The sequence below is a fragment of the Parasteatoda tepidariorum genome, unplaced genomic scaffold (assembly GCF_982258835.1).
Source record: "Parasteatoda tepidariorum strain Cologne lab strain unplaced genomic scaffold, Ptep-v5.0 scaffold_58, whole genome shotgun sequence".
In the NCBI taxonomy this organism is placed as follows: Eukaryota; Metazoa; Arthropoda; class Arachnida; order Araneae; family Theridiidae; genus Parasteatoda; species Parasteatoda tepidariorum.
The window spans coordinates 107,510-119,774 of record NW_028257417.1 but is presented as its reverse complement, the minus strand read 5'-3'; positions in this window follow the sequence as shown (position 1 = coordinate 119,774).

Below are 12,265 nucleotides of genomic sequence, written 5' to 3'. Positions count from 1 at the left end.
TTCAAAATTTAAATGAGTATAAATACAGAATGATAAAGCATTACTTAATATGGTAAGACAATTTATACAACTAATTGGCAATTGAAAATGAAATGTATTTGATTGAATTATAAATGACTAAGTAAATTATCACCTTACATGGAAAAAAAGACATTTTGTTGTTAATATTTTCACAATTCATAAGCTTGTTATGGTCAATAATGAAGTAATTGAAGTGATGAATAATAAAATAAATACAGATATAGTAAACGTGACTTTACGCCTAATTTTTCCAAGTCAATAAATAAAATAAAACCAGCATATAAACAGATGTAGAAAAATGATTAGTTTAAAATTAATGATAATTCACAGCATAAATTAGTCAACACCTTTTTCTCCTCATGGCAGCGAAGGAATTTTGTAAGAGTCTCCCACAAATTTAATGGATGAGTAATTTCTATCGCTGCTAAGTTCTTAATGTTTTTCTTAAAAATCAGAAGAGGGTTCTACTCTAGCACGCTAGTCATTGAAAATTCTAAAGCAGTTCTTTTCCAGCAATCTTCTCACTCTTTTCTCTAAGTTTTATTTAATACTCCAATTTTTATGCCTATATATATTTTTTTTTCTTAGTTTATTTTAACTACATTAAAGGCTATGCCCCCTTCTATTCATTGCTCACCAATCCTTAGAGTTTCACAATTTAATTTCAACAAAAAAATTAGAATTTTAAACAAAGTCACGTTTAAATAAAACATGAGAAAATAAATTTTCATAAATATGACGAATGGCCAAGAGTGAAACTGTATGAAAGGTCACAGCAACCTCCCATCCTGCAGTAGCAAAACATGAGAATTTTTCTTTAGCATTTTCAAATTTTCTTTGACCATAGTCGAACCAAAAATGGGATAATACACCTTCCAATTACACATATCATTTTCTTCCAGGATCTCGTTTTGCAGTCATATCTTGGAGAATGTGACATTACAGTTTAAAAGAAATCAACAACAGCTGAAATTAAAATATATTTAAGAATTAGCAATAGAATTCACCAAACATTTAAAATAATTTATTAAAAATATTATTATCAAAGCTACATTGTTTTTAATATTACAAGTAGCTACACATGCTTTAGTAAATAATAAAAATAATTGATAACAAATAATAGTTATAAATAACACAAAAGAACTTCATAAAGCATATAAAAGCAAATGCGTTTTGTCTGTAAAAGGGATTGTTTTAAATAATAATCACACAAGTAAAATTCATTTCAACACGATTTAAGCAATATTTTAAATAAGCAGTCTAGGATAACAAACTTGATCTTCCACCCCTGAGTGCAGGATGAGGGTAAACTTTGAAATCATAATTATGAACTCCCATTTTTCTTTATTTCATGATTCTCCAAAAAAATTTACTCTTATGTTTTTGTTTTACCCTTATCTATAGGTTTATTTATTTTGCATTATAGATGACGTTGTAGAGGAGAAATTTATATACATTATAGGTACCAACTGCTTAAAATGAATTGTTGAGTTAATTGAACAAGAAGGATATCCATATTTAAAATTTGCTATGTAGTGCTCAATTTGATAGTAAGTTGGAAATATTAGACACCAAACTTTTTCAACAATTAAGTTTTATCAATACATAAAAATCAAACGACTTTTTCAACTATTCAAAAACGAAATCGGTTTAAAATTTTTAGTGAATATAGTTGACTCATTTTTTTAAAGCACCCAAATTTTTTTTGATTCTTAAACAACTGAACTTTTTTGTGACATAAAGAACATTATTTTAAATGAAAATTACATGCAGTTACATAAACACAACACAAAAAGGAATAACAGGAAAAATGTAAATTTAAAGCTCAATTAGCAAACTCTAAAGTTTCTTGTTCTTCAGGAGGTGCCGCTGCTGTTGTTTTGCAGCTTTAATTTCTACACAAAGTCAAATATAGCACAATAGTCAAATATAGTAAAGGAACAAAAGAAAAGAAGAAAGAAAGAGTTGCGCCAACACAAATTATAAAGAAAATATACATGTAGACCAGAATTGACTGAAGGTTGAAAATTTATATTCAGGACATAGTTTAAAAATTAGCAAGTTGTTTAAAGTAAAAATTATCCCTTAAAAGAAAGATAAAAAGCACTATAAGATTATATTAAGTGATGAACTTAAATTTTTTGGATGAATCCTATACTTTTCAAAACATTTTATATTATACTTATTTTATAGTTTTTTAGCAAATTAGCAATCTTCAAATCCCCATAGTGTAGGACATGACATAAACTGCTTGGTTTCAAATGCAAAAACCACCAAGCAATGACAATTCTATTTTGAGAAAGAGAGATAGGCCGAAAGGAATACTTTCTCAAGTTTTAAAACATGTTGTCACACTTCTTTATTCTTTCCTTTCATTTTAGTTTAAATAAATTTCCGAATTCTGCAAATTTAATTTTATTCCAACTAGAATAGAAACATCTGTATTCTTCACAATTATATCCTAATTTTGCTATAACAAGAAAAAAGGACATTTTTGAAAAAAGCAAACAAAATGAATAAAGCATAGATGAATTAGATTGACAAACTTTTTATGTATTATTCCTTTATTTTTAAATGCGAAAAGTTATTAATTTCAAGGGAAAGTTTTTTTTTATATATATATAATTTATAAAAAAATACATTTAAAGTAAGAAAGGTTTATTTAATTTTAAAAAAGTTTTCTTTGAAAATTATCACAGGCTTAATTAGCTTCAAAAATTAGAATGATTGTTAAATATATAAGTCAGCAATATTTTTTTTTAAAAAAATTTGCATATTTTTGCTTTAAGAAAAATACTTGTGAAGCATTTTACCAAATCTCAGTATTTTTCACCAAAAACACATTAAATAAAATAAAGAAATTTCAGCAACAGCACTGAAAAAAAAAGTCCTATCTTTATGAAATCAAAGTAGACCTGATACATGCATAAACACATTTTTGGCTTTTTGATAAGAAAATATACAGTAAACACACTAATATTTCTAAATTTAAACTGTCAAAACTCACTTTTTAAAAATAAAATATTTCAATGGAAAGAACTATTCATTACTATTGCATGTCCTGGTGCATAAGTAAACTTTTCAAATTCCAAAAATTTTACAAAAATCAGGGGGGTTCGACTTATACATTGGTATAGTTCATTCAACAGGAGTTGACACTTGGCTCCGCCTCCATCACGTGGTTTTCCAACGATACTATTTTGCTATTTTTTGGGAAAAGGATGTTAACAAACTTGAAGAAGGTTGCTATTTGGTAATCGTATGAGAAAAACATTTATTTCACAATCTTTATGTGTATTTTTTTTAACATTAAATATTTCATAAATTTGACAGGGTGGCCACTCAAAACAGAGTTCAAATTTTCCTGACTTTTCCAGGTTTTCCAGGTAAAAATCTTAAAATTTCCAGGTTTGTGTTTTTTTCCTTTTTTCTTATAAAGTGTAGGCTGTATACAAGAAGAGTGTCTGCATTAAAAAATATCTTATTCAAAATGTCATTTTTAAAACATATCTTGAAAAAAAAAATATTTTTTACAAGATATTTTTTTATTATTTTTTAATGTTCTGGTACAACATTAATTTCTAAAAAATAAGACGTGGAGAAAATAATATGTTTAGCTTGCAGAATATATTGTTTTTATTGAATAATTTTAATTGTTTTTATTGAATTTAATGTGTTACTTTAAGTAGTATTTGCTCAAAGTGTACCTACAAAATCACAAAATCAGAATAACCAATAAAACCTTGTATAAGTATTGTTTAATATATTTTCATTAAGGAAAAGAAAACCGTTTCAGGTGATTATATATTAATAATTTTTAATAATTACAGTGGCTCCCAAAAGTGCACACTCACTTATAACTTATATTGAAATAGGAAATAAAAATTCAACAATTAAAATGAATATTTCACAATGGGTATTTGATAATAAGATGTATAATCTATTCTTAGCAAAACTGCACGGAATATTTTAAAAACAAAGCAAACGTTAATTTTTTTTATCAAATAGTAACAAAAATGTTACCCCACGAAAGTCATCGTACATTTAAATGTTTTGGATCTCAGAATTAAAATTATCGTCAATTGCTTTTTTTATTTAATTATTTTTCATTTCTTTATTAGCAATTTAGTATCAAACCTATAACAGCAAAATTATATTTTAATTTTTGCTTGCTAACTCCGTAATAATTTATTTTATCATTTAAAAATGACTTGTGGTCGTAATAGAATAGACCAAATTTGATTATTTGTCTTCATAAGAGGTAAATCAGTAATGAATATGTTAAATTAGTTTACTGTATTCAATTGAACTGCGCAATATGTGATAAAATGCTTAAAAGAAGGACTTCATATCAGAGATTAAAATCATAAATTTTGTGGAAAAAATTCATAAATTTGCAATTGAGTGATGTAAAAGTTTAAATGTTAATTTAACGAAAAATTAGATTTACTAATAGACTGAGTTTTTACTTTAAAAGTGTATAATGACTTTTGTGGGATAAAGTTTTTGTCACTTTTTGATGATTGATTCCTTAAAAATAAACTTTTCCTTTGTTTTCAAAATATTTCATATTGTCATTTAAAATATTTCAGTTTTGTTAAGATTAGAACACATTTTTTATCATTAAATATATATTCTGAAACATTTATTTTAATTAATGGATAGTCTTATTTCATTGAAAGTCATATCGTAAGTGTATCAACACTTTTGTGAATCACTGTAATTACATTTCAATATAAAGCTTTAATGTATACTGTATTTCATCTTACCAGTGCTTTTTATAAAATTCACTGATCATATTTTCCTTAAACCAATATCTCAAGTCAAATTTTTAAATAATGGCATTTTAAAATAACATTTTTATTTTAAGGGATTCAGTATAAAAAAATAAATGTCAGAATTGTAAAATTGTCTAATTTTCAGTTCTATACTCTATAGAAGAACAAAAATAGAAAAAATTCCTTTAAATTTATACTTTTTTGATTTTATTTTCTTATTTGAAATTAAAACATTTAAAGAATTCCAATCTAAACACACAGTTTTTTAGTTTAGCATAGTTAATTGTTTTTTGTTCCGTCTAAAAAATGTGGGTATAATGGATGAAACAATTTAAATTAAGAAAATTAGCAAATAACTTAAATTAGTGAAATTAAAAAAAAATATATAAGAAAAAATTTCCAGCTTTTCTTTAAAATTTCCAGGTTTTTATCCATATTTCCCTGATTTTTCCAGGTTTTTTCCAGTATAAAAAAAATTCCCTGATAATTCCAGGTTTTCAAGGTTTTCCAGGTGGGTGGCCACCCTGATTTGATATTTCTCTCTTTTGAGTGAAAAGATAGTCCCTTTTGAGACATTTTGCTGGGAAAGCAGCAGTTTTTAAATTTAAAATATATATTCAATTAGCCAGAGTAATGAAAGGTATAATAGCGGATGATAAAGAGAAGTAAGTAAGTGAAAAAGAATTTACTGTTTGCGTTTGGCGCGCATTAAGGGTTGTCTCCTTTTTAACAGCAAAAATGTTTCTCCTATCCAGCGCTAAAATTAACTCTGCGCCCGAGTAGGTGGAGCCAAGTGCCAACTCTTGGTGAACCAATTATAGTAAAGTTGGGCATTCGTTGAATGTGAAATATTCATGCATTATAAACTATAAGATATGTATGAATAACTCAGTATCAATTTACTCCTTTCAAAAACTATTTTTGCTATGTTATGTATAATTAATTCTGAATTATCTCTCATATTTTCTTTACATATATTGGTTTTTTTAAAAACAATTCCTTAAAATACGTTCTGAAAAATTAAGATTAAGAAAAGTTATATATTTCAAAAAATATAACACAATGGAAACTTTTAAGACAGACCATAAAGCTACAAATTTAAAGATTTCAGATCACCTGTCAGATTCACTACAATTAACAGTGTCTTTATTCGGATCTCACATTTAAAACTTCATCTGCTGAGTCTTACAGAAAATAATTTTAATCCTCATTCAAAAAATTTGTATTTCCACACTTTTAAAAAGACTTCACAATAACAATTGAATTTATATTTTGGAGATGGTCTCAAACATCATCCTTACTTAAGGGTAAACGTATCATATTCAGAGAGATTTAACAATTTTATTTATTTATATTCTAGAAATTTTCCTATTTGGTTTACATAGTGGTTGACTTATACACCTGACCATACCAGAAACTTGATATGTTGTAATCAAAATTGGGTTGACTTTAATCACAGGATATACAATAATTCATCTATTTAAGATTATTCATAATAAACAGTAGAGTAAACTGAATTTAAAAAAAAAAAAAAAACAATAGAAGTCATAATATTTATATCCAGTAAACCTGTTTTAAAAGAAGGAATAGAAAACAGACAATATAATTTTAATTTAAAACACTTACAAAAATTTTTTGTTTACACAGGGTATTTGCGACATTTTAGATTTTCAATTCATGGCTTTCCATGACAAATTCCAAGAATTTTTCATGACTTAAGAAAATTACTATTTTCCCCGAAAAAAAAAATCAATAAATTAAAAAAAGCATTATAATAACATTAATTGAAATGAGATAAAACCCAAACTGTTATACTTTGCATCTTCATAATTATAGATTTTAAATTTAAAAAAACAGTAATGAAAGAGTTAAAGCAATAAAATAGCTGAAAAATACAGAAATGCAAATAATTTTTTTCTTTTTTTCTGCAGAATTATATTCTTTAGATACCTTTATTGTTTAGTCGAAATGAAATAAATACTTCTGATTTTTCTGTTCTCATTTCAGAATAAAAACAATTTGCCAATGACTGGCTTGCTTCAACTGGAATTTTAAATTGATAAAATAAAAAATTCTGAAATCACAGAAGTTTAAAAGATAATTCGCTCTATAAATGATGTTTTTTCTTTCATTTTTTTGAAAGATTATTTAAGATTAATTTTTTAATTAACTTTAAGTAAGCAAAATAATATTAAAAAATTCTTAAAAATTAAATAGTAATATCCTGAAATGATGAATATTTATCAACTAAAATTAAAAAATGAAAAAAGAAAAAAGGCAGTTTATTTCAAATCGCATTGAAAGAAAAATTAAAGGAACATTAAAATGAATATTAGAGGCATGAATTAAAGCCTTAGCATTTAATTACACACACTAAACTACAAAATAAATAGATTTAAACAACATTTTAAAATTTTTAAAAAAAAAAGTTGAGTTAAGAGTAGAGCTTCAAAAATTGGCCATACTGCATCAAATGTAAACAATATGATCTGCTTCAGATAAACTTATAAAAGTTTGCTATGAACTAAGTCCAGGGCGAAGAAAAAAAAGGGAACTCGGGTACATTAGAGACAACCTCTAAGAGGATAACCAAAACTTATGAGAACAAATTTGCGAGTGGATTTTAAATATTAAGCTAATTTAGGGTAAATTATAAAGAAAAGAGTAATATATTTATCTAAAATGAGTAATTCGGTTTTCAAGAAGTATTCGTAATTGTACCTAAATATTGGCAAAAATATCACTTTACAACAGTCACAGTTCCAATACCATCTGGCCTTAGGTAGAAAATAATTTTTACTTTTTTAGTATATTATTTTCATAAAACACATATAATATTACAATAAAATTAGTATACTAAATTATTTATAATATACATAAACTTGTTCTTAGCATTGATGCAATCTTTATAATAAGCTATGAAGTTTATTTAAAAATGTTTTTAACTTCCACTTTACATATTAACTTTACATTTCAATCAAAAAAGAAAGAAAAGAGGAAAAGAGAAAAAAAAGAAAGGTAAGTAAGAAAATAAAAAAATAAGCGAAGAATAAAATATTAAGCATATTTTATCGATTTTCTTTTTCTCCTACCTTTTAGCATAAAGAGGCGGCGATATAATTCGTCACTTATACAGGTCCGAAAACTAAAAGTGTCATTTGGCCTTCTACTATTAATTGGTTACAAGACCTTCATTGCATGCCATTATTAATTTTAAGTAACAATGAGTAGATTTATTAATAATGAGAAAGTGTAGAGTTGGTATAAAAATTTTTTTATTAACTCGAAAATTTAAAAAAAGATAGAAGAATAAAATCCATAAAATATTTAGCATATTACGATTTAAAAAATGCACTTTCATTGTTCTTTAAAATTTGCAGAACTTTTACATAAAACATTAAAAAGTTAGCATTTTATTAATTTACTATAACCTAAATATGAAGTCTGGAATTGCTTATTAAATAGTTTTAAAAAGTAATTCGATTTGAAATAAATATTTTAAAATTTTTAAATAAATATTTATAAGAATTTTTTATTCTAAAAAGCATTTCTCGAAGCATAATATTTAAATCCGTTTATATTCTTTGTTTTGAAGTAAATATTTTTGATGAAATTTAATACTATTTCCCTTAAAAATAAAATTATTACAACTTATAACTAGAACAATTCTTAAATTTATTGAAAAATGTTTTTATTTTAATTGCTTATTATAAAATGTTTAATATGTTGTATTAAGCACATATTTTAAAATAAAGACTTTTCTTTTATTAGATAAAAGATATATTTATTTTTAATGCTCCATGATTCCTAAAAATTTATTATTTTAATAATAGATGGTAAAAACAAGTAGTTAAAAAAATTTCATATAATAGCAGGAAAAAGATAAAGGTACGTTCTTGTTTGCATTACGGCATTTTAGGAAGAAGCCTGAAATGAGCTACTATAACTACTTATAACTATATACATATATATATAATTACCTTTCTTTAAGCCTTCTTTAAAAGTAAAATTAATACGCAATTCAGAAATGATGAAGACATTCAGAAATAATGATATATTTATAGATAAGAAGAAAAAGTACTTTAAATTGCTGAAATCCTCCTTTTAATCATACATTTTTTTAGTTCAAAGTAACAATTTTTTATGAAATATACTTTTTTTATTTTATTAATTTGCTAACTTTAATTACAATTTAAGTATTATGTTATAATAAATGTTAAAATAGGACATTTTTAATTTATATAAATTGTTTTAATTTATTTAAATGTTCAATATTTAATGTTCATTTTAACTTAAAATCTCAGTTAAATTACTTACTTTTTAAAAACGGGATTCAAAAAGGGTCTTAAGAGTTTTGCATAAATAAAATATGTTTAAATTTTTTGAATTTTTAGAACAAAACTCTAGTATAATAAACTCAATAATATATTTTTCAAAAAATTTTGGGATAATATTTGAAAATAGTAATTGCTAAAGAAATTCTGTTTTTAAAAATTGATTTCTCTCAATATTTGGAATTTTTATTAATTGAATTTCAAAATATTAGACAATTTACAATAAAACGATTTACTGATAAAATGATTTTATTTTAAATTTTAATACAGAATATAAATGAAAATCAAAATTATACTTTAAAAATGCTCAACATATTTATTTTTCATTTACATAGCAAAAATATTTTTTCATGTAGCATCATATTTATATTTAAAATAGTTTTAAAAAAAACTTAAATAAAATCTTTCAAATGTCATATAGAGAGAGGGAGCTGTTTATTATTTTATTATATTAATCAAAATTATACTTTTAAAATGCTCAACATATTTCTTTTTCATTTACATAGCAAGAATATTTTTCCATATAGCATCATATTTATATTTGAAATAATAATTAAAAAAAATCTTTTAAATGCCATATAAAGAGGGTGCTGTTTATTATTTTAGTCGTGTTTTATAAAGCTTCTGATAGATGGCAGGGAAATTATTTTTCTAGCTTTCACATCATATACCTCCTCAGCAAAGGGAGAAAGAGGGCTTTATTTTCTTCAGAATTCGAAAAGATTAGAACAGTCAGTTTCATATCAAATCGCTAAAAATCAAGATAAGAACAACAGTATCAAAGATTATTTTCTTTAAAATATTATGGCAAAACAACAGCATAAAAGAAAATGGAAATCCCTTTCCATAAAATAGCATGGCTAACTGATGGTTAATAAAATTAATTTCTGCTAACTAAAGCTCTTTTCAGTCACAGATGACTTAATACTGTCAATAATACTCTAAATAAAACCTATTTTATACTTAATATGTTATTTTTTAAAATTTAATGTTATTTTTATAAAATTAAATTTGAAAAAAAAAAAAAAACATTTCGTGCCATCATTTTTTTAAAGTATTCTTATTCTTTGTGAGTGGAAAGTTTATTTAATTTTTTCCTATGAAGGGGAAAAATACTAATTGAGCTCTAAAATCAAAAATTCGTTCTTTTTTTAATTGAAACTATAGAATTATGTAAAGGAACATTATGTTTTATGGAGACAGCTAATCCATGTTATCCACTACGGAAAATCTTACATTAACAAATTAAAATGTTATAGAACAAATAAATAAAGTTTTATTTTAATTAATTATAAACTCTTTCTTTATTAAAAAAAATTAATAAAGAAAGTTGATTTTTAATACTTTAAACTTTTATGAATAAAGCCTTTTTAACCCTTTCTAGTTCAAACGAAAATTACTTTTAAAATGAATGTTGTTTTTCTTATGGTACTTGATATTTATCTGGTAAGAGATTGAGTGTTACATATGAAAGCATCAAAAAATGAGCTGCGAGTTAAGTAAATTTTTCCATGATCTTGGGATAAATAGAGTAATTTGAGTAAATCTATTTTCTTTTTTATAATATTCTGTATTGTATTATACCATTCCTTTTAAATAGAATTTCTTTAAAAAAAAGAACTCTATAATTCAAAAAGAAGTCTATGACTAAAATAAAAAAAAGTAAAATAGTTTGAAAATCAATTACTTAATTTATGGTGAGCTTCTTAAACATTTCAGAGGAAATATATAATAATTGTACCAAGTATAATCATATTTTTTTTACTATCCCCAAGTTGTATTGAAAATACTGTTATATAAAACTGTTATGTGTTATATGAAAGTACTGCTTCCCTCATGATGTTCTGATGATTTTTTTGCCTGCTCTTCTCTTTTTTCTTTTTCGAATTTACAGTAAAATTTTCACTAACATTTCCTTGACTTATCACTATTTTAAGAAATATTCTCTTTTACGAAAAACTTATTCCCTATTCTTGAAATAGTAAATATTTTCCCTATGAGTTTTTAATAAGCATTTCAATCATTACTATAAAAATAATCTTAAAAACTTATGAGAGAACGTTGTCTTACAATATTTTCCTTTTATTGATTAATAAAAAAGGTTTGACAGAAGATGCAAAGCAAATATTTTGCATGTAATGATTTACATATGGAAAAAAATTATTTATGAGTATAACGTTATAAATTGAAGATAAATGCAAGATAAGTTAACTACGAATTTGTAATTGTTAAGAAATGCGATATTATATATTAAAAATTTAAATCCCTTCCGAAAGAAAATTCTGTCTACAGCTTGATATATAATATTTTAAAATGTATGAATGAATGATGAAAGCACAAAATTATTGACGAAAGATCCGATACTTCTTATCTTGCTGTTGAAAATTTCTTAAATTATATATTTTTTGCAATAAAACACAAGTTTCAAGTGAGAAAAATCCAAACAGCATGGTTCTCTAAGACAAGGTGTGGAGTTTTATAGGGTTGCTTTGCTTTTGATTCTCTAGAATCTCGCCAAAAAACATTTACACGGGTGTCCGTAAACTGATCGGTGTGGCTTTTGAAAAGAGAATGAGAGGAGGTCTTCGTAGCGAACCCCCATCCCCCGGGTCTTGACCTTCAAACCTTAAGCTTTCGCTATCCATTTCAAGCAGAGAAGAAATTTATAACTCATGTGTTGCGATAGCATAAAATGTGTCATTCGGAAAATCTTTAATACAAAAATAAGCAACTTCATTTACAAATTAAAGAGCAAAATAGTTTTTTTTAAACTAGAATTATTTCATTTTAAAAAGTTTTATTTTAAATTCAATTTCTTTAATAGCAAATTAGACTAAAATAAACATTAAAATTTCCCCCCTTTCAATTTTGCTTTATAGTTAAATTTATCATATAATTTAATTCAAGACTTACATAACACTCTAATTAAGGTGGAAAATAGTACAAGACTCATAGCATAGTTTAAAAAAAAGTTACCAATTTTTTCCGCTACTAAATCAATTTAATATTCAAATCAAAAGACATATAGAAAAAAATTACTTCTTTCCCAGTAACTATTGAATAATGAAAGAAACATAACTTGCAGTAGCAACACAAAATAATAAACACACATTTAATTATTTTCAATGCTGA